The sequence below is a fragment of the Tursiops truncatus genome, chromosome 14, assembly GCF_011762595.2.
Source record: "Tursiops truncatus isolate mTurTru1 chromosome 14, mTurTru1.mat.Y, whole genome shotgun sequence".
Taxonomy (NCBI): domain Eukaryota; kingdom Metazoa; phylum Chordata; class Mammalia; order Artiodactyla; family Delphinidae; genus Tursiops; species Tursiops truncatus.
The window spans coordinates 19,978,084-20,000,771 of record NC_047047.1 but is presented as its reverse complement, the minus strand read 5'-3'; positions in this window follow the sequence as shown (position 1 = coordinate 20,000,771).

Genomic DNA, 22,688 nt, shown 5'->3' with positions numbered 1-22,688 from the left:
ATGTGAATTATATCTCAATAAAAAAAACATAAGGCTAGCCAAAGAATTATTTGTGGTTTTCTTTTTGTCCATTTGGAAAGTAGAAATTACTCGTCATAATTTTAAATCATATATTTTTCACAAGAGATGAACTGAAAGCTAATACACATTATAGAGTAGACTTTTATTGTGTTCCTGTTATCATGAAAAGGAATATTTTACTTTGAAAATGATATTTAACTATTGTACTCACATCTAGCTGAAAAAATTTTTAACTTGTCTTTCTTAGATAAGATACCCTATTTAGAATACCAAGATGCGTGAGACATGGTTTCTACTCTTAGGACATCTGATGGTGTAGTAGGAAAGGCAGACCTTAAACAAATAACTAAAGAATATGATAGAGAGTAGAGGTATAGACAAGAGTTCTAGATAGCAATAATGAAGGGGTATTTAAGGTCAAACAAAAGTAGAAAAAGGTCTAGAAGATTCACATTTGAATGCGAACTTGAAAAACGTAGAAATTTCTCATAAAGAAAAATCAGGAAATAGCATTCCAGGCTAAGGAGAAAGAATGAAAGTAGGATTATAAATTTAGGGACCAACAAATAATACAGTTGCCATGGTGCTTAGAGGAGGGCAGGTGTATGAAGTGGCAGGAAGGATGGAGGAAATAGCACTGATTACAAAGGACTCAGAGGACTTGGGAACCATCTAGATGTGAGAGACAGAGGACAAAGGCAAAGACAAGGGTAACTCTGATTTTTATCATTTGTCCTCCTGGTGTAAAAGATAGTTTGAGAGTAAGCTGATGTTTGGTTTGGGTGATGTTAAATTTGAAGAGCTTAAAAGACACAAGTTTTCAGTTGACATTTATGAATGAGGTGTGGACCTCTGAGTTGTTTGTATTCAAATTAGAAACTTTGGAGCAAAGATGAAGGTGGCAGTTAAAACCATGGAAGTAGATGAAGTGTCCCAGAGGTTGTCTGAAGTGCTATAAGAAATATGGGATCCTGATTTCCCAAGAACACCAATCACTTAAGAGAAAAACAAAGAATGAAAAACATTTAATGAGAAAGTGAGAAAATATATCAGGGTATTTACCATTGAAGCCAAGGAAATCAGCAAAGTGAAAACAAAACAAAACAAAACATGGCAGAGAGAGAACTGTTACTTTCACTTCGAACACTTGGTTTAGAATTTTACCCAGAACATAGAGGCAAAGAAAGGCAGATTGTAAAATAAAATCTTGCATTTGTTCATTGCTTCCACCCATGAGGTCTCTGGGTTTTGAGAGCCAGTGGGAGGAAGGAGGGTAAGAGATGGCACAGTCAGCTGGGAGGCTCTTCTGTGGCCAGAGCTTTAGGATTTCAGAAGTCATGAAGCCTGGTCTTAGGGGCCCCCGGAGCTCAGCTGATGATGAGAAGAGGCAGTGAGACGTGGCTAGATCAGCAGCCAAATGATGACCATGACCCAACACATGGTCTGCTTAGAAGGCTGCCTGTGGTGTTAGATTTGGTTTCTCCTCATCCTGATTTCTGATATTTAAGCTGGCAGAATTTTCCTTCTAGTTACATTCTTTACTACTACACTCACTAATTGATTATTGGCACGGGTAAGGTTTTAACTGTCACTCTTATGTGTGGTTGGTGCAAAATATGCTTTCAGTAGGAGGGAAAAGCTGTATCTCTTGTTAACAGTGTGCCTGTGTCTCCAGCAAAAATAAAGGTGTTTTTCTAATAGTGCCCCTATAATTAGCAGAAATAGTTTATCAGTAAAGATGAAACATGTCTCCATATATCTGGCCCCTGCCAAATTGTTTTCACACCATTGTTCCGTGCACAGGCAGAGGGATCGTGATTTTATTGTGGGAGTGGGTGGAGGTGAGCTCACCATTAATTGGTTTTCCTCAACTTTTTCTCGGATGAGAAGAAAGAGATCCCAAGTATGCATTGTTTCCAGGGGCGAAAGGCGATCACCAGATGCTGTCCAGGGAGGGTCAAGACTAAAGAGAGGCCACTCTGTTTGTTCATTAAGAAGCTGATATCATGATGCTCTTCGCCAAAGTAGTTTCAGGAAAATGGTCAGCTCAGAAATCTGAAATAGGAGTGACTAAAAAGAAGGAAACTGAAAATTGTGTGTTTCCAAAGTTGTCTGGCAGAGTTGGATGCTGAAAGGCAAGGGAAGGGGTAGTAGAAAGGGAAGGTTTAGTTTAGTTTGCTTCATTTTCAATGGAGCAGCTTGAGCCTGGGCGTAGGGAGTTCACTGGCAAATTAGGTAGTAGGTAGAAAGCAGTGAGTTTTTGAATGCTACCACTTGTTACAATTTTGTGCTTCATCTCCGCAATTTCTCTTATTTCTACCTGATTGCAAAGCCCAAATTAGACAAAAATCGGTGGAGGGGTGGAAAGAAGATGCCAGTTATGCCTTGCTTTGGATGGCGGATAAATTGCTGAAGTCCAGTTTTGTAATTATCATTACCTTTTGTAAATCCTAACTATAAGGGAAGTTATGATTTAAAGAAATCCCTTTTTTAAAGTTAATGCCACGACTTGTTTTTATTTGTTAGTAAACAGGTATTTTCATATAGTTTGTTCAAGGAGAAGAATTAATGACTTACATATGCATTTTGTTTCTATTCTCTCATTTCTCTTGTGTACAACAGATCAATTTGTAAATATTAAAATGCCAGACAGGTTAAGTTCTTAATTCTTACTTTAAAAAAAAGTGTTGAAGACATTAGGAATTTGTCTTCAGACATGAAGAATAGACTCGGTTGCCAAACTTGGAAAGTAAGCAAATGTTATGGTCTTGCATTTATATACCTACTAATTAGGATATTAAATGATATTTCCATGACAACGGAAACTGTCTCCTTGCACGTTTGCCTTATGCCTGCAATAATAGATAACAGGGTGTCCAAGAATAGTAGCCTAGGGTCCTCGACAGGCAAGGTGTGTAGGTATTGACACAGAAGTATGCATGCAGGAGGCATTACTGCATTTCTAAAAATGATATTTGAGTTGCTAAAATAATATTAATAAATATTTCAAATATTAACCCACCAAATGAGTTATGACATTGAAAAGACCTAAAGGACTTTCCTGAAGTGTGTCACATGCACTGGATTCGGTAAATGATTTCTCCAGTCTCAAGAATTCTCCCACCATGTCATAGTGTGCTTGAGGATGCTGAAGTAACCAATATCTGCTCCACTTCTCTTGAAATGGACAGGGTTAATGGATCAACAGATGTTGCCCTCTCAACCTACTTTGTCTCAGGAAATAAAATTATAGAGGTGGACCCAAATCCCTAGGGAGTAATTCTGCCCTAGGGATTAGGGAGTGACTTCAGAGATGCTTAAATAAGCTTTTTGGAGTTTTCTGACCCCAGTGATTTTGGCAGATGAGAGAGAATGCTCTCTTGTCTTACTTCCTGCTAGCCTTTGTCCCAAATGTATATTATGATTGTATTATTTTGCAAAAGTACTACTGTGATAGAATTAAATTTAAAGATGATTTTAGATGGATTCATTGAATGTGCTTCAATCCTTTTAAAATTTCCTTTCTGACCACATTCCTCTGGTGAAATAATTGATTTCTTTTCACCATCATTGATTATTTTTGACATGTGAACTTTCTAAACTCCTTTCTCTTGCTGGTTTCTGATGATAGATTTTTGAACCATCCAAAAACCTCCAGGCAGCTACTTAATTCTATACTATCCTCCTGTCACATAATTTAATCTCCTCTCTCTCCCTCCCTCCCCGTCTCTCCCTCTCTCTTTTCCTGAGTGTCAGTTCTCCAGTGTTACATCTCCTAATCTTGACACACACCTGCACCAGATTAGTTTTTCATAGTCCTAATTTTCCATACTGAAAAACATTTGGTGCACTTCTGTGGCTACCAAATTAAATCTAAGTACCTTAGCCTGCCACTCAGAGCTCCCATGTTCCAAAGTCAATCTCTTATTTCAAAAATATATTCGCATGCTCCTCTATGTGAACCCTGTGCGCTGGCATGTATGCAACATTGCTCTCCCATTATACCTCTTTTCTCCTTCACGGGTACCTGAGACTCATTTTTGCTGTCTACCAGGAGACATTCTACATGTTCTTTAAGTCCATCTAGTATACATCCTCCCTTCTTGATGACCCTGTATCTGAGCCCTTAAAATGATTCCATCTTACTCTCCTAACATCTAGATCCATTTTTGGTACCCTACCTATGTTATACCTTGTCTTAGATTTATTGCTGTATTTGTTGCCCCGGCTACATATCCCACTACACAGCCTACACAGTTGACTGTGAATGTCTTTAAAGCGGGGATAAGTTATATTTATCTAAGTATCCCTTTCAGTCTGTGTCCCTAATTTAATATATGTTCAGTAAGTATGAGAGTAGTTTAGAAACTTATTGAATTTAAGTATGTTCACCCTTCTAAGACATGAAGTGAATGGAAGTTTGTATAAATTTGAGGGTATTTGGAAATATCAACGTTACAGTATCTAAAAGTTGACAGTTATTCTTTGAGAATTAGAAAAAACTCAGTGAGTTCCCATGTGTTATTCTGTTGCATAGTCTTGCATAATTATCTAAGATCATAACGTTTGCATTTTATGAACCAGAGTTTATTAAAGAATACATAATTTGGTAATTATGCTATAGATTATGAGTGACAGAAGTAACCCCTAAACTGATTAGGATCTTAATAATGCCTTATGTTTGTAATGATTTGGGAGTATATAGAGCAGCACAGAGACTATGTCTTCTGTGGGAGACTAGTCCTGACCAATGCTTCATTCAAAGCAAGTTCTGCAGACAAGTAAACTTGGGAAATGATGTTTTTTGTTTGCTGTTTTTTTTTTTTTTTTTTTTTCGGTATGCGGGCCTCTCACTGTTGTGGCCTCTTCCGTTGCGGAGCACAGGCTCCAGATGCGCAGGCTCAGCGGCCATGGCTCACGGGCCCAGCCGCTCCGCAGCACGTGGGATCCTCCCGGACGGAGGCATGAACCTGTGTCCCCTGCATCGGCAGGCGGACTCTCAATCACTGCGCCACCAGGGAAGCCCTGGTTTTTGTTTTTTAATAGTGTTTGAGAGTTTCTGTCAGTAAACAGGCAAATAAACAGCCCCAAAGCAAACAACAAAATGCAATTGAACTACATTTAAATATTAGACATCCAGATACCTATAGTCATTTGGCAAATCAAACAAAAAAACAAAAACAAAACAGTCTACCCTCTTGTGCCCAATCCTGCTGGAAAAACTGGCATCCTGCAAAATACACCAGAGGAAATAACTGATCTGAGGCATTTATAAAGCTTTCTATTAATTATTTTTGTTGCACAAATAATATTGTAGCCAAGGAACTTTTTCTAAAAGGAGAAATTGTAACCCTTGTGTCACCATTGTGGCATATGTTGTTCCCATTTCTGTGTTGCCTTTCAGGATTGTTCATGTTCATTTTCAGCATTTTATTGTAACCATACCATGCATATGGTTATTTCTAAAATTTATAACTACTCTCCTATCGTTATATACATTTTATAATTATCAATTAATGGCTATATATTTCATTGCATTTAAAAATATTTAGATTATTTCTGATTCTCATTTACAAACAATTTAGAAGTGAACACCTTTGTGTGCATAGCTTTCTATTAAAAAATCAGCGTACAAATCCTAAGACTACAGATAGGAGTTGAAGGCTCTAGTGATTATGGCCATATTGTTTGCTGTAACTGTTGGATCTGTTTATATAGCTTCCTGCGGTGATTGATTATACCCAGGCCTTCTACTGTCATGCTAGCAACAGATATTCTATTCAACTTAATTGACATGAAATGGAAACTTGTGAACAGGCATTTTTATTCTGCAAGCTGATATAGATGAAAATTAGTTTATTATAAGAATGATTTACAAAAACTTTTGCTGCTCTTAACCCATGACCATCTAGACACAGATGTATTTGTTCTAGTACCTATAGCGCTTTTTCTCCTGAGCCACTCATTGCATTTTTGATATTGTTCTTGTTTTCTCCAATTTCTCAAATATAACATTGTTCATGACTTTGTGATGACGTCTCAATTATATTTTAAGTAGCTTTCCATTTGTGTCATTACAGGCTCCTCTTTAAAAAATTTCAAGTTTTAGAGGAATTTTTTTTCCATTTCTGGATTTTTCTGTGTTATCTCTTTATGGCCAATTGGTAAAAATTATTTGAAAAGCTAATTTGTGAAAAATTCTTGCAAAAATAACCTAGAAAGAAATATATATTACTGTTTATTTGATAGCAGGTAGGGAAGGCCTTTCTAAGCATAAAAAAGGAAGGAATTTAAAAGTAAACAACTGATAGATTAAATATGACATACATTTTTTTTTTTTTTTTTTGCGGTACGAGGGCCTCTCACTGTTGTGGCCTCTCCCGTTGTGGAGCACAGGCTCCGGACACGCAGGCTCAGCAGCCATGGCTCACGGCCCCAGCCGCTCTGCGGCATGTGGGATCTTCCCGGACCGGGGCACAAACCCGTGTCCCCTGCATCGGCAGGCAGACTCTCAACCACTGCGCCACCAGGGAAGCCCGACATACATTTTTAAATAGTAAAAAAAAGACAAAATAACATAGTAAACTATACACATAAAAACAATTTTGAAATATATTATGTATGTCTTAGTCTATTTCGTAGTTAATGATCTCTTACAGATCAGTAAGTAAAAAGCCCTTTGCAGAAAAAAAATGGATAAGCTTTTATTCCAGTGAACATGTTTTGCTTTTATAATCAGGAAAAAAGAAAATTTATAATCAGGAAAAAGTTGTGATAAATAGAACATAAAGGTAGGCATTTTGCAGTTGTGCCACCTTTCTAAGTCATTTATTCTTACTGTATAATGATACAATCTTACTTTAAGTAAACAATCTTTTTTAAACTAAACAGTAACATCAGATATAAATGCTAGCGGAGTTTGAGTTTCAAGAGATTGATCAAATATGAAGAGAGAGCAAAACAAGGTGCTGAATGGGTATTTCCAGAAGGAATTAAAGATAGTGATGATAGGTTAAGATTCTTACTTTCTTTTTCTCCCAGGCTCCTGTATGACTGCACGTCGTCAGCTCTGTTGAAGAGTTGAGAAAAATCCCACCCAATTACCATGATTAGAGCTGCCATGCCAGAAAATATCACTAATGTTATTGGAATGTCTCAAAAGACACATAAGTGACTAGTTCTCAATTTCTCTCCTGATTTAGGCATTTATCATGTTCAGTAGATGGTACCCAAGCTTCTTGAGGAGAGGCCACGTGGATAAATAATTTTCAGAGAGGCCAAACCTGCAGTGACTGGCCCAGGGTCGTAGGGCACTGAGCAGTGTCTGCTGAAATGGGAAGAGAGGTTGCCAAAAAGTCAGTGTTGGGGAAGCTACTAAAGTAGTCTTGTTCAGGCTTCAGAGGCAGCACCAGGCCTCTCTCTGACCTGACAATGACGCTAAAGCTGACTACATGCCAAACTGCTGAGCTATACCCAGGCCAGCAGGGGTGGCACCAGCACCGGTCGTAAACCACTAGATAAGACAGAGAGTAAGTCATGGGACTTCTTGCACATTGAGTGTGGGGCCAGCCCCTGGGGATCAAGAACATTCCAAAACTTACAAGTTAAGACCAAGGCATGTATGACAACAACCAGAGCCAAAAACTTGCGGTCTGATTGTTATCAGCCTGCCGCCTGGTGCTAAAAGCTGGGCTCTTCAAGTGGCAAACTGAAGTCTCACCTGCGGGGTGGATACACTGCCCGGGACCTTCCCAAGTGGGACTCCAGATTGCTGTTCAAGTGACTTCCCAGCGCTACCTGTATCTGGATGTAGGTGCTTCCCCAATTCAGTGATGTATAAACCTCTGTCTTTACTATTCTTTCTTAGTTATACTGTTCTTAGTATGCTGTAATCTTTGTTAATTCAATACACTCTCTCTAAATTCTCGTTTAACTGAGTATAGAGTGGTTATTTTACCAGAGAATCCTATGAACCTTGAAACCAAAAGTTAAGGCTTTCATCAAAACAGTCAGACACAATAGAAAACTGTATCTGAATTCACAGCGCTAGCCTCACTTTCCTGAGTAGCTAGGTTTTTTTGTAGTTTGTCAAGAGCTGAGTGGTGGAATTAATCAGGCGATAGCATGATCACTGTTCTGTTGATTTTGATTATATATTCATCCCTATTAAGATGCAAACAGTATGGTTTGTCGCTATCCGGATTGCTAGGAAAAGTGTGGGCAGATTCACTCAATCTAATTCCTTAATAGGCTGTCCTAGCTGATAATACAGCCTCAGCTGAAATGGTAAGATCCAAATAGATTCAGCTGTCCCTGATACTACACTACCATTTTAAGATTCCAAAATTGTGACAAATATTTTTTGACTAATAAAATTGTTCAATATGGACAAAAATTATAGCAAGGTTTTCTGAGTGATTAAATTAATATATATATAAGTATCTATAAGGAAGGGGTGTGTGTGCGGCGGGGGGAGGCAGTGTGTGCACACATTTGCTTTCAGCTCATCCTCTCCTTCTACATTGGCCCCATGGATTTTAGTGGAAGTTCACCTGTATCTCTTGGTCTTCATATTTGCCTTTTGTTCTTTACCTGGGGTTCTAATGTTGTTCATCTCACTTTGTCATTGTTGACTGAATTGACCATTCTTTCCTGCAGTGTCTCTGCCCTTTTTATGTGTATGTAGTGGGCTCAGAAAACACCACTGAAAGTGGTTCTCTTAGCGAATTGAGAAAATAACTCCCTGAGTGATTTGACCTGCTCGATCCACCAGTCTGCCTTGCCATGAAATGACCACTATTTCTAGAAATTAGAACCCAGTACTAATAATCCTACTTTATTTCCCAATGCTTTCCCCCAGATTTCTGCTCTTCTGGGATTTTGTCATCTCATCTCTCAGAATGCCCTGCCCATGCTCTGTTCTTGCCTTCCTGTCACTTCATGCTATTTCTTATGTTGTTGCATCACATTTAATCCTTTTATCCTTCTGTTCTTATGGTTCCAGTGTCTATGTTTGGAATTTTTTTCTGTATTTTCCAATAGTGAGAGGAATCACATATCTGACCTTAGGAAAACCCAACTTGAGTAAAATCCAACTGGCTTCCTGGCAGGGCAACTATGGTGTTTTCTCCATAACCTAAAAGCTGTGGCGCTGTCAGCTTATAGAAGGATGACGCTGCAGCAGTAGTTACATAACAAAGATTATTTGAAAAAAAAAAACCAACAAAAATCTTGTGTGTATTATTTTTTTTTTTTTTCTATTTTTTGGCTGTGCTGCGCAGCACGCCGGATCTTAGTTCCCGACCAGAGATCGAACTCGCGCCCCCTGCAGTGGAAGTGTGGAGTCAACCACTGGACCTCCAGGGAAGTACCTTGTTTGTACTTTTAACCGCAAAGTATCAGAAGGAAGTATCTTTAAGAACCTTATACTTACTGTACTTTTATAATCTAAAAATATTACATTTCTTCCTAATCCCCCCCTTTTTTTCTCTCAGAACTTGAGCAGGCCAGTCCTTATTATTCCAGCCATGATATTTAGTGACCCTTAGAATTCTTGAGCAGCTGCTGGCTTGACATAGTGATCCAAAATACTGTGCAAGCACAGTGGATGGCAGGACACGTTGAATGGAGTGATTGGGAAAAATACGGAATATGGCCTTAATATTGAGAAGATTTTGAGAGTAGAAATAGGGGGTAGGGTTGGCAATGGTGGCATTCGGGAACAAATGGAGAGTATGAACAAAACAGGAGCTCAGGGAATGTTGTGGAGAGGTGAAGAGGCTTGTGTACTTGATAACTTAGGCTCCATGGGGTCAGAGTTTGGTAGGGAAATGGTTGGGAGCAGATGTAGAGGTTTTTTGTTTTCTGTTTTTTTCACTTTTTTGATTATTGACCTTTTTTTTTTTTTACATCTTTATTGGAGTATAATTGCTCTACAATGGTGTGTTAGTTTCTGCTTTATAACAAAGTGAATCAGTTATACATATACATATGTGCCCATATCTCTTCCCTCTTGCGTCGCCCTCCCTCCCACCCTCGGCTGAGGGATTTGGGCTTCACTTTTCCACAAGGGGAAGCTGTCTACTTAATATGTTCTGATGTCTGAAGCATGACATAATGACTGTGCAAAGAGAGAATCATAATTGGGAAAGGTGATGGCAGAGAAATCAATTAGGAGGCTGTTGTAGTAAGTCAGGTGAGGTCTTATGGGGGCCTGAACAAGGGCAGCATGCTTGAGAATGGGATAATCTAGAGGTGATCTGCTGAAACCAAAATCAGAATCAATAAGGATAAATCCAAGGTTCTCATAGGCATGAAAACATCCAAGTAATGGCACAGATAATGGTTAAGAAAAGACTAACTAGGCAGGCACAAGTACAGCAGACAGAGACCTGGGAGTCCAAGAGGACCATATGGTGAATGTGAGTCAGCAGTGTTGTGCTGTTATTAAAAAAAAAAAAACAGAACCAACACTGTTGAGAAATATATTAATAGGAGTGAGGCATGCACATGGCAGGAAGTGGCCTTTCTGCTGTATGCATCATTGTTCAAACTTTTACTTTTCTTGTGGACTCGATTGGTCTTCACATTTCAAGAGGTTGTTTAGGAAGTGTAGGGAGACCTAGAGAAGGCCAGTTCAAATGCTGGAGGTAACAGAAGGTCCTTGAGGTAAAGCTAATTCACAGTAAACCTTTTTCGACCTTGTGAGACCCATTGGTGCCATGGAAGTAGTTAATGTCAATTCTAACAGCTGAAAGAACTAAGCTTTCACAAAAGTCCCTCTGCATTAGTCATTATTTCCTCCCACTTTTATCCTTAACATAATAAGTAGTGGGGGGCTTTATTAGGAGAGGAAGAAAAAAGGAGGTCTTGAAGTGCTACCTTTACCCCCAGCTGGGTCTATATTTTCCTTCAGTTGTCTGATCCTGTCATCTCATCATACTTGTATGGACCCCTCTGCTAGGCAGCGTTTGAAAGTCCCTTTGGTGTCACTTTTCAAGGAAACCTTCCCTGACTGCCCAGACCATATCAGGTTCCTCGTTACGCGCTTTTTCTCATAGCACTTTTCCTAATGAGCAGTTATACACTCATTTGTGTAATTATTCTATAATGCCTGTCTTCCCCACCAGACTGCAACCTCCATGAGAACAGAAGCAATGTCTGCTTTTGCCTGCTGTTTCCCAAGAGCCTATATAAATATTTCTTGTATGAAATAATAATTATGCCTATATCACAAAAGGGAATGAGTAAGACAAAGAGGGAATTCAGAAATGCACGTCAAATCTTCGGTGCAGGTTTGGACCATTCAAAGAGAGGCAGCACATCTTAGTGGTGTGGACTCTGTTTGGGTCCAAATGCTGACCCTGCCACTTACTTGCTTGAGCAAGTTACTGAACCTCTCTGTGCCTCAACTGTCTCATCTGTAAAATGGACGTGATAATATTACTTACCTCTTAGGATTGCTATGAGACTCAAAAGCTTGATATTTGTAAAGCACGTAAAACAGTGCTTGGCACAGAGTAATTGCAGTATATGTTCTTAAAATGAATAGAACAGAAACAGAGTTTTGCTGCTTGAGCTGACTCTTTCTCCATTTGGAGTATCCACACTTTGTCTCCTCAGCCAAAATACTAATCTTCATTGCATTCTTGTTGTAATCTCTTACACTGGAGTCCCCTAAACTATGGTATGAAGGCCACTTGCTTTATTTTAGCTGATTCACAGGATAAATAAATTTTTAATTAATAGCTACGTGTTCATAACTAGTACATTAAATAGATGATTTCATTACAAAGAAGCTAAAGTAAATATTTTTCATGGTAAATATATAAATGAATTATATGTGACTCAATTTTCTTAATATTAATGAAGTCACTTACAAGTTTAAAAAAAAACTGTTGGATTCTATGAGTGTGCTTTGTGTAGTTTCTGGACACCATTTAAGTCGTTAATGATTTATTTGTTTTTCTGAATATTTTTTAGTATTGAAAAATTTTCCTACTTACCACAGGTTTGACCAGAGAAGCTGCTTTAGACATCTTAATGCTGTCAAGAGAGTAGAAAATTGGCAGTATTTACTTAATAGCTTTCTGATTGGTATGATTAAATGTGTAATTTTAATGTCATATTGATCAAAGGGTTTTGTTTTGTTTGCCTGTGATTTTGTACCTTGTAAAATGTTCATGAAACATGGCCTGAAGGAATATTTCTCAGTTAGGTTTTAAATCTAAAATTGTAATTGTGCTTATCTATGTGTGTTTTGTCAACATTTTCAACCTTTGAAGTTTATACTAGTCAATATGCTTAATAATGGAGTGGATTCCTGATATCTAGCCCAAATTCCTAGGGCTTAGGAGTTGATTAAATAGATAGCATAGTGCTTAGTGCCTCAGTTTACTAGAATGGTACCTTTGAGAATGTATGGAATTTGCATTTCCTCAGTCTTCATGATTTTTATGGAATATTTGACCTGGTCCTTGTGGTGATAGTTTTTCTTAATGCTAGAAAACTAATACTGCCATTCAACTGAAAGCTTTCTGGCCTTCTAACTTCTTTTTTTCTTTAGCTTTTAAAAAACTATGCTTTATATTTCTACAACTGAAATATGCCTAACCTTTTAGATTGAAAGTACTATATATTGTGTGAACATTCTTAGCACTTTTAGACTTGCCATGATGACCTGAAGGGCTCTGTCTGCCTGCTGCAATTGCCTACTGCCAGTATTAGCCCACATTTTCATCTGCCTGTATAGGCTATTGTCGTCAGCCTTTCAATGTTGAAAGAAAGAAATGTTGTATTACAAAACGCACTGTTGTATTATCTGACATTAAAAGGAAATGATTTATTCTAAAATAACTATTCTATTTAGAATTCTTTATGTTGAGTTTTGCAAACTTAAGCAGCAGAACTTACTTTTCCTTTTTGTATTTATTATTTGACTTTTTTTGTTCCTGTGAATCAAATGCTTTGAAATTAAGTTGCAAACTTTTAAACAGAATATCTCCATTTTTTTGTATGTCTTGAGCTTTGGAGTAAAACTCCTAGATTTCTGTCTTAGCTCCATTGTGCACTAGTGCTGGACAGATTTAATGAGCATTTCTGAGCCCTAATTAACTTATCTGTAGAATGAGGTAATAATGCTAACCTGCAGAGTTGTCATAATGATTAGAGATAATGTATATAAAATTCATAGCACAGTACTGGAAACATTATCATAAATTATTATCTTACATATGTTAGAGTAGAATGTAGCTATTTTAACTTCGGGAAATCTTATACACACACACATTTATTTATTCCCAAAAGGTAATCTCACTATCTCCTAGTAAATTAGTCAAAACTTTGACGAAGAAACATTTATAATTTAGTGTCTTTTTTTCATCATGATGCATTTCTGCCCTTAATATGCTGCTGTGAAATTTTAACATATAATCAGAATTTGGAGGAGTTTAGTAAACTTAGTGAGTATCAAAATAGTTTGGTGTATATTTTGTCATTTAAAAAATAGAATTCCTATGTTTTTAAAAATTTCTAATGCCTTTTCAACCATTTATAAATGCTCTCTTTTTATTTATGGGCAATTATTTTGACTACCTTGTATTCACCATTTTCCCTCTGCCAAGTTATTTTCAGTAATTCAGCTACTTCCATCAACCTGGTTGGACCTTTTTTAATGCATTGGTTTTATACTTGACTAGAAAATGAGCAGATCACTTTATTGCTGACCATATTTGAAAATGTGATTTTATAATAGAAATTATTTCATAAGCTACACAATATTGCAGAACTATCTGGAAATAATACATTGTATCTATCTGTTTTACCAGGTCTACTCTATACCTTTATCATGAAATCAAAATTTTATTAACATCAAAACTTTGGAAATATTAAATAATAATGAAAAGAATACTTAATTTAGAATTCTTTTTATAAAATTATTAAAGTAGAAAAATACAACTGAATAGTTGTAATACATCAGTTGAATGTATAGGTCAGTTACAGAAAAGTCAGTCTATAACCTCCTGAGATTAAGAGACATAGCATGCAGTGGCTTTTTTGGCATGAGAACCTATAAATATGACATTCTTTTTTGTAAGTGAAGCAGTTGAAACAAATTCTTTTGTATAAAGGGAATGGGTCAAAATTGAATTTGGTAATTCCATCAAGTGGGGAGATTCTGAGATTAGAAGATAACTGTACTAGTTCCTATGTTGGATGCCAATACAAGTCTCTTCTATGGTGTAGAAGATATAGACAAGTTCATGTGGCTTTGTTCATAAGCAGTTCAGGAACATCTAGACTAGGTGTTAGTGACATGGTAGGAGGGTATAATATCTTCAGAGCTATTTCACGGTGACATTAAGAGGGTGGGTTTTACATGGGGCACAGTATGAAGATAGAAATCACTTCTTAAATTCTGTGGGTCACCAAGGAAAATGCTTAGCAGGTATTTAGAGTCCATGTGGCCTAACAGAAATATTTTCTTGGCTTTTTTCTTTCCTTGAGTTCTGGGTGGACTTCCAAGCTCAGACAGGCATACATTGGAATAGGAAGCAAGTGGCTGTCAATTAAAAGACTCCTTTTGAAGACCAACAGTTTACTCTCTAGAGAGGAGCTGATTATACTCCAGTTGGAGCATAAGATAATAGTTCTATTTAATTGGTGACAGGCTAGGGATATCCAGAAGGAAGATGAAAGGGAAGAGAACAAACCTATATTGAGTGCCTACTTGGGAGTGGTTGCTTTAGTTGCAATATGTCAATTAATCCTAGAAGGAATACTAGGCTAGTAATATCATCCATGTCTTGATGAATGCTATGATATCATATATGCAACACTGTAGGTATGTTTCCATTATAAATTCTTGTTTAAAGTGGATAATATCAGTATGAATCTTATAGGTCATGCAGACTTAGGTTTTTCTTTAGTTCCAAATATCTATATGATATTTAAATTGGGCTTCACAGAATACCACTGTTTCAGAGAGAGCATTTTAGCCCCCATATGCATTCTCACATTCTTCCTTTGGAAAGAATGGAATCCCAGAATTAGGTGTAGGATAATATATGCCCCAGCCTCTGTTGTATCTAGATGTGATCATTGACTAAGTTATGTCCAATAAAGTGTCAACCATGGTGTGTGCAACTTCTAGGCCCTAGGCTTAGAGAGAAAAGGCATGACTCCTCTTCCCCTTCCCTGCTACCCAAAGGCTGGGTTGAGTTATGGTAATGAGATTTAGAGCACAAGATGGAAGCTGCCTATTGAGCAATAAGATAGAAGGAGCCTGGGTCCATGACATGGAGTAACCATATCAATTATGAACTGCATTCGCTCCAACTGTTATATGAGAGAGAAAAACCTTCTTTAATCACTTGCTGTGTTGCCTTTTGTCATAGCAGCTGACCTGGTATCCTAACTACATCAACACCTTAAATATCAATATATTAAGATGATAAAACAGTGAAAACAATACTTTTGTATAATTGGAGAATGTCTTTTTTTCCTTTTCAAAATAATATTAAAAGTGGTTTACTGATTTTCAAAAGTGAATCCATATACCCACAAAGGGTCAGGGATCTCCCAAGTTAGAAACTCCTGATTTCAGCAAAGGGGGAAAACATGTGTGACTGGAAGTGAGGTAAGTACTCAAGCAGGTTTAAATTAGGCTAGGGCAATAATAATATTAATAAAATTAATAAATATTAATTATATTTATTAATAAATATAATAAATTAATAGTAATTATAAGCACTTAATAGGTGTCAGGCACTATTCTAAGCCATTTATTTACTGATTTAATACTCACAATAAGCCTGTGGGATCAGTACTATTAGTATCCCTATTTAAGAAAAGAGGAAATGTGTAATTCAGGCACACGGCCAAGATCACCCAGCTAGTTAGGGGAAGAGGGGGGGTTTTAACCTGGGCAGTCAGGCTCAAGTCTCTATTCTTAACTATGTTTTCTTTTCGAAGATTAAACACTAAGTTGAGAATGGTTGGGCATGGGGGCAGCTTATGCAGTGTTATATTTATTATTTGAGCACAATTACTATGTATATTATCCAGGTACATGTTTCCACTCAAATGATACCTTTCCCTGAACTGTCTATTGTTTCCTCTAGGTCCCAAATTACAGAGAATTACTGGGTTCTTTAATTCTCAGGAGTTTTAAAACCATGTCTCAGAGAATAGCACTCTAACTATGACCTAAAACAACTTAGAATTCACAGGACAGTTTCCTAGCCAGTTGTATCTAAGCTTTCTTGACCTTATTATAGACAAACTTATTATAGATATCCTTTTTTAAATATTTAAAATTTTATTAAACATATTATTATAGTAGTTCTGAATAAACTATAAAAAGAAACTTCCTTATAATCCTTTTATTTACTAAATTACTTCTGTTCATTTATCTATAGGTGTTCATTCAATTCTTATCCATATGCAGATATATTTAAAAGAGATACTAAGAGTAGTGTGTATTTCTCTTTGATTGCTTTACATTTCTCTGTTGCTAACCAGAATGTGGTTTTGAGTAGACTCATATAACAGATTAAAGCCTATTAAATGTCTCGAAGGTGGAGCAGTCATGTAAACAATTGCATATTAACTCACTGGAATATTATTTTCTTAATTTTATTTTAAGAATTATATACAATTCTTGGCCTTCTCAGCAACAACACTCCCTCCAGAAGCATTTTTATTTATTTGTCTTTCTAAAGAAGATAATGAACCTGGATCATCTCTCAACAACAACTTGCCTACTTAAAGGTTCCTTCTCAGATTTAAGCCTTAAGTCTTGGTCAAGAATGCTTTAGACCAGCAACCTAAGTGTCCATCAACAGAGGAATGGATAAAGAAGATGTAGTATATGATGCATATAGTATCCAATGGAATATTACTCAGCCATAAAAAATAACGAAATCTTGCCACTTGCAAACATGGATGGACCTAGAGGGTATTATGCTCAGTGAAATAAATCAGACAGAGAAAGACAAATGCCATATGATCTCACTTCTATGTGGAATCTAAAAGAGCAAAATAAACAAACAAAAAAAATAGAAACAGACTTACAGCAAACAAACTGGTGGTTGCCAGAGAGAAGTGGGTGAGGGGTTGGGCAAATATGTGAAGGCGATTGAGAGGTACAAAATTCCAGTTATAAAATAAATAAGTCATGGGAAGGTAGCATACAGTGTAAGGAATACAGTCAGTAATGCTGTAATAATTTTGTATGGTGACAGCTGGTTACTAAACTTAATGTGATGATCATTTCTTAATGTATTTAAATGCTGAATCACTATGTTGTACACATAAAACTAACATTATGTATGTCCACGGTGCATCAATTAAAAAATGCTTCCAGACCAATTACTTTTATATGAATTAATGGAATTTTTGAAAAGAAGAAAATCTGATGTATGTGTTTACTGCAATGTTGAAATGTAGTGTGTGTGTGTGTGTGTATGTGTGGTTCTCTCCAGGACCAGTTCTCTAAGGCATAGTAGGGGTAATAACATGATTTATTGATTTAAAATATTTCTACGTAGATGAAATTTACAGAGCTACTCTCCAAAATGATTTCTTTGATGCAAAATTATTGGTGACTAATTTTTCATATTTATTATATTAATAAGTGTTTTCTCCAGTATGACTTCTGGTACCTAAAAGTGTTAAAGCCATTAACAAGAGTACAAATAGAGAGTTCTGGCTGAAGAAAATTCCACATTGATTACATACTCTTTCAGTATACATTCTTTGATGCTCAGTAAGGTTTTCTTATGGATGAAGTCTTTCCAACATTGACAACATTCATATAATTGCTCTCCATATGAATTTTTTGATGCAGAAGAAGGGCAGAACTCTGGCTAAAGAATTTTCCACACTGATGACATTCATATGATTTCTCTCCTGCATGGGTTGTCTGATGTGAAAGAAGGTGACAGTTTCAAAGTATTTTCCATAATCTTTACATTCATGGTTTCATCCAATTGTGAATTCTGTAGTGCATAATGAGATGAGATTTTTGGCCTTAAGAGTTCCCACATTTGGAGTTCCCTAATGGCCTAGTGGTTGGGATTCCAGGCTTTCACTACCGCGGCCTGGGTTTAATATCCGGTCAGAGAACATCCTGCAAGCCCTGTGGTGTGGCGGTGCAGCCAAAAAATTACATAAATAAATTAAAAAAAATAAAAGAGTTCCCACATTCATTTCATTCACACAGACTCCCTCTTACATATGAGTTCTCTGATACATTATGAAGTGGGTGTTCTGTCTGAAAGATTTTCCACATTCAGGACTTTCATGAGGTTTCTCTCTGGTATGAGTTATCCAATAAGCCTATAGATATGAAAAAAATGTTTTCCCACATTGATTGCATGTATACAGTTTGTCTCCAGTATGAATTCTCCAATGTGCAAAAAAAAAGATAGAAGCATTAAAGACTTTTGGACTTACTTCCACATTCTTTACATTCATAGGTTCTTCACTAGTATGATTTATGTGATGTCAGTGTAGTGAGAACTCTAGCTTCATACAGGCATCCTCATTTTATCATGCTTCAGTGTATTGTGTTATTTTACAGATTGAAGGTTTGTGGCAACCTTTCACCAAGTAGGTCTATCAGTGCCATTTTTTCCCAATAGCATTTGTTCACTTCCTGTCTGTGTCACATTTTGGTTAATTCTCAAAATATTTCAGACCCTCCACCAGCAAAAAGCTATGACTTGCTGAAAGCTCAGATGCTGGTTAGCATTTTTTAAGGAATAAAGTATTTTTTACTTAAGGTATGTATATTGTTTTTTTAGACAAAATGCTACTGCACACTTAATAGACTACAGTGTAATGTAAATGTGACTATAATATGCACCAAAAAATTCATGTGACTTGCTTTGTGGCAATATTTGCTTTATTGCATTGAGCTGGAACTAAACCTGCAGTATCTCTGAGGTTTGCCTGTATTCTTTACATTCATAGGGCTTGTGTTTTTAGTTATACCCTCACATGTACCAAGGGATGTACTAGAAGTAAGAAAGTTATCACTATCATTTGTTCAGTTATCTCCTGCTGGAGTTCTTGCAAATTGAACAAAGTGACTGTTCTAACAAAAGATTTGACTATATTTATTTCTCTTACTTACATAGCTTTCCTGATGTCCACTAAGCTAAATTATGTATTAAACTTTTGACACAAGCCATATTTTACAGACCTACTCCCTAAGCATAGCTGAGCAGGAAAAATATGATCTCCTCAATATTTACCGTTTCCATAGACTCTCCTAAGTACTTTCTTTTGTATGAATGCAACTTGCCTGAAGTGCCTCTCCTCATTTTTCCAATAATTGTTCAATTTGTCTTTACATTTCCAGACTCTTCATGATAGTTACCAGAGCTCATTTCTTACCATTTCTTCCATTTAAATGTCATAGAACTTTTTATCTTCAGAAGTGTTATTATTGAAAATTGATAATGTAATTTCAACTACAGTCTCTGAATCTGGCCAGGTCTTTTGGTGACTCCTTTTCTCTATCAGCCTTGGTTTTCCACATTTTCTGACTGGAGGATTTATATCTGTTTGGAAAGCTGATGCCCCAAGGAAACCAGGTCCTTGTATTTCTCAAGCAGCACGTTTCTGTGAATGAGCTGCTAAGCAGCGTACGACAGCTCTTCTTTCTCCTTCGTCTAGTTCACAGACACGTTCCTGAAGGTCACCCGTGTCTGGAACTAGACAGTTCACAACTCAGCTTCTGTTGCCTCCTCTTTCCTGATGGAGATTTCTTGAGTAAGTGGAGAGACCTGAAAACGCAACACTTCCCATCAGGACAGGTGCGGTTTGGCTTGGCCTGCCCCGACAGTGCGTTCACCTCTTGACCTGACTCACACGTGCCGCAGTCTAGCTGCTGCAGCCTTCTCCGTGTCACCTCCCTACCCCCACTCCCAGGCACTCAGGCTGACCCATGCCCAGTGCTGTCAACCTGCGTAGAAATGTCTTTTAAAGAAAAGGCTATTTATTCCTGAAGAAGATCTGTTGTGACATGAGGATTTTGTGTCCATAGGTCATGCAAAATATAATAATGTTTTAGAACTCACATCTACTTCTGATTACTCATACAAATACTAATTATTTTAAATTCTCTTTTTTATATCTCAATTACTGACTTAAAATGTAGGGTATTATAGCATAGAGATTTGAAACCTGGTTTAGCCAAGAGTGGTTTTTAAAACAATTAACGTAGATGTCTTTGGGTGGAGTTTTATTGTCTAGTTCCTAGGGTTGCCATAACTACCCTGACACTTGGCACATGGATCAGGGCAGGATTCTTAAATTATGGAATATGCTGCTTGCAGAGCCCAAAGCAGGTTTTCTCCTTGCTCATCTGGTCTGATTAACTTAATTTCATTGACATAGGGGACAGATGTCATGTTTTTCAGAACATCCAAGATGGTTCAGCTCTCTTCAGACTTCAATGTGACAGAAGACAAGAGAGTTAACCTTACCCTAGTGCAAGACCATAAATGTATGCTGTTTTCCTTCCCATGTAAATATGAATGGCTTCTGAACATACTTCTTAAGAGAGTTAGAAAAGAATATATTCACTAGTTCAATGACTGCATACATGAGTCTGTGTTAATCTGTTCTAGTAAAAATACCACATTTCACATTGCACCTGCTCTTGGGGTAACATCTTGATTACATTTGTGGTAGTCTACTGCCGTCTTCCATGACCCACATGGTTTTTGTAGAGGTCAGTCTTCTGAAATAAATAGGGACGTGATGGGGACCACCACCCCTAGATCCTTTAGAACATTATGGTTCACAGTAATTTCTGCTATTCCCCCTATTAAGGGATATTGTGTTTTTTTTGGTTTTTTTGTTTTTTTTTGTGGTACGTGGGCCTCTCCCTGCTGTGGCCTCTCCCGTTGCAGAGCACAGGCTCCGGACGCGCAGGCTCAGCGGCCATGGCTCACGGGCCTAGCTGCTCCGCGGCATGTGGGATCTTCCCGGAATGGGGCACAAACCCGTGTCCCCTGCATCGGCAGGCGGACTCTCAACCACTGCGCCACCAGGGAAGCCTGGGGTATTGTTTTTTATACACCATCTTGAAAGAACAAGGAGGAGGGCAGTATCCAAGACTTCTACTGGGCCTTTCCTTCTCTAACATTTCATTTTAAAGGACAGTGGGCCAAACTGGGAGATCTGCTATCTGCAAGTATGTTTGTTTCAATTGTACTTTCAGGGACCACTGACATTGATCACTGGCCGGATCCATAGACCCAGTGGAGTCGCTATGAACCAGACTTGAACTAAGACTCCTTCTGTTACCTGACTCTCAGAGATCCCCACTCTAATGGAGGAAGGGCATAATGATATTTCCAGTCCCTAGAGAGCAATGTTGTTTCATACTCTGTGTCTAACAGTTCTCAAAATGTCTAGTTTTCCCCTTGCTGTACTGTGTGGCTGTCTTTATAAACGACTGATCCTCAGCTGATCCCGCTGGGAACTCTCAAGTTAGAATGTTCTCTCAGACTTGTTCTGTTTGAGGTAAAAGGACCACATCTTTGAACCCCTAGATGGAGCAGTCACTGGATGCAATCATTCCCTGGGGAGAAGGCATAACCTTGGCAAGGCATCTTCCTGCAGTCAAAGGCAATTTCCAGAGAGGGACTCAGACATAAGCCACCAATAGATATCTCTCCTAATATCTGGAGAAATGAGTATTTTGGTCCTGAAAAGGGGATCTAGGCAGCACACCACAGCATCCACCACAAAACCATAGCCAGATTGTAATAGCAGAATGCAATGAAATATAAGAAAAGAAATAAGGTAGTGAGAAGGCCCAATATCAAAGTGTTCAAGCTTCACCTTGTAGTATTATCATAATGTCACTGAATATAACATTCACTCATTCATTAACTCTTTATACCAAATACCTTATATTGTGAGCAAGGTTAGGGATCCTACCATTGTTGGGGAGAGTGACAGGTAGAACCCGGGTCTGCTTCCAAGGACTTCTGTGCCCTTCCTACTAAAACTAAAGGTCTTATAGAGAACCTAAACTAAGGTTACTGCTTAAAAAGTGGAGAAATAGAGTACATTGGATGTGTGATTCAAGTCAATGAGGGACGTTTAGATAAGTAAGAATTATTATTACTTTAGGAAGTGAGAGCAATTTTCAACTTGTTCTTATAGTTGTGTCTTTTAGTATTTTATACTATGTGTCAATATAAATTCTTCAAATAGATTTTGGTTGTTGAATGGTTATACTTGATCTGCTGTCTGATTCTTCAATGTGACATACTGTATTTTTTTTTTTGAAGGGGATTTTTTTTAAAAAAAATTCTTATTGGAGTATAACATACTGTTGATGTAAAGCTTTGGCTGCATTTAGCAAAGGTGGATGGAGAATTGCTTGGCACTCATCTGCTGGGCCCTCTTCATAAACATTGATGTCTGATGGTACATGAAATTTTGTTTGAGTGGCTGAGCATATATATTAGAAACAGTATTAAGAGTTTCCTATATGTTGAAGTGAAATGACATTGCAGCATCATTTGAGGAAAATCACTCAGCATTAGTTTGCATTAATTGCTGGAAGTATCTCCTTTAAGATTGTTTAGGAGAAAAAAAGTATGTACGGATATCCTTAACATTTTGAGAGGACATATGCT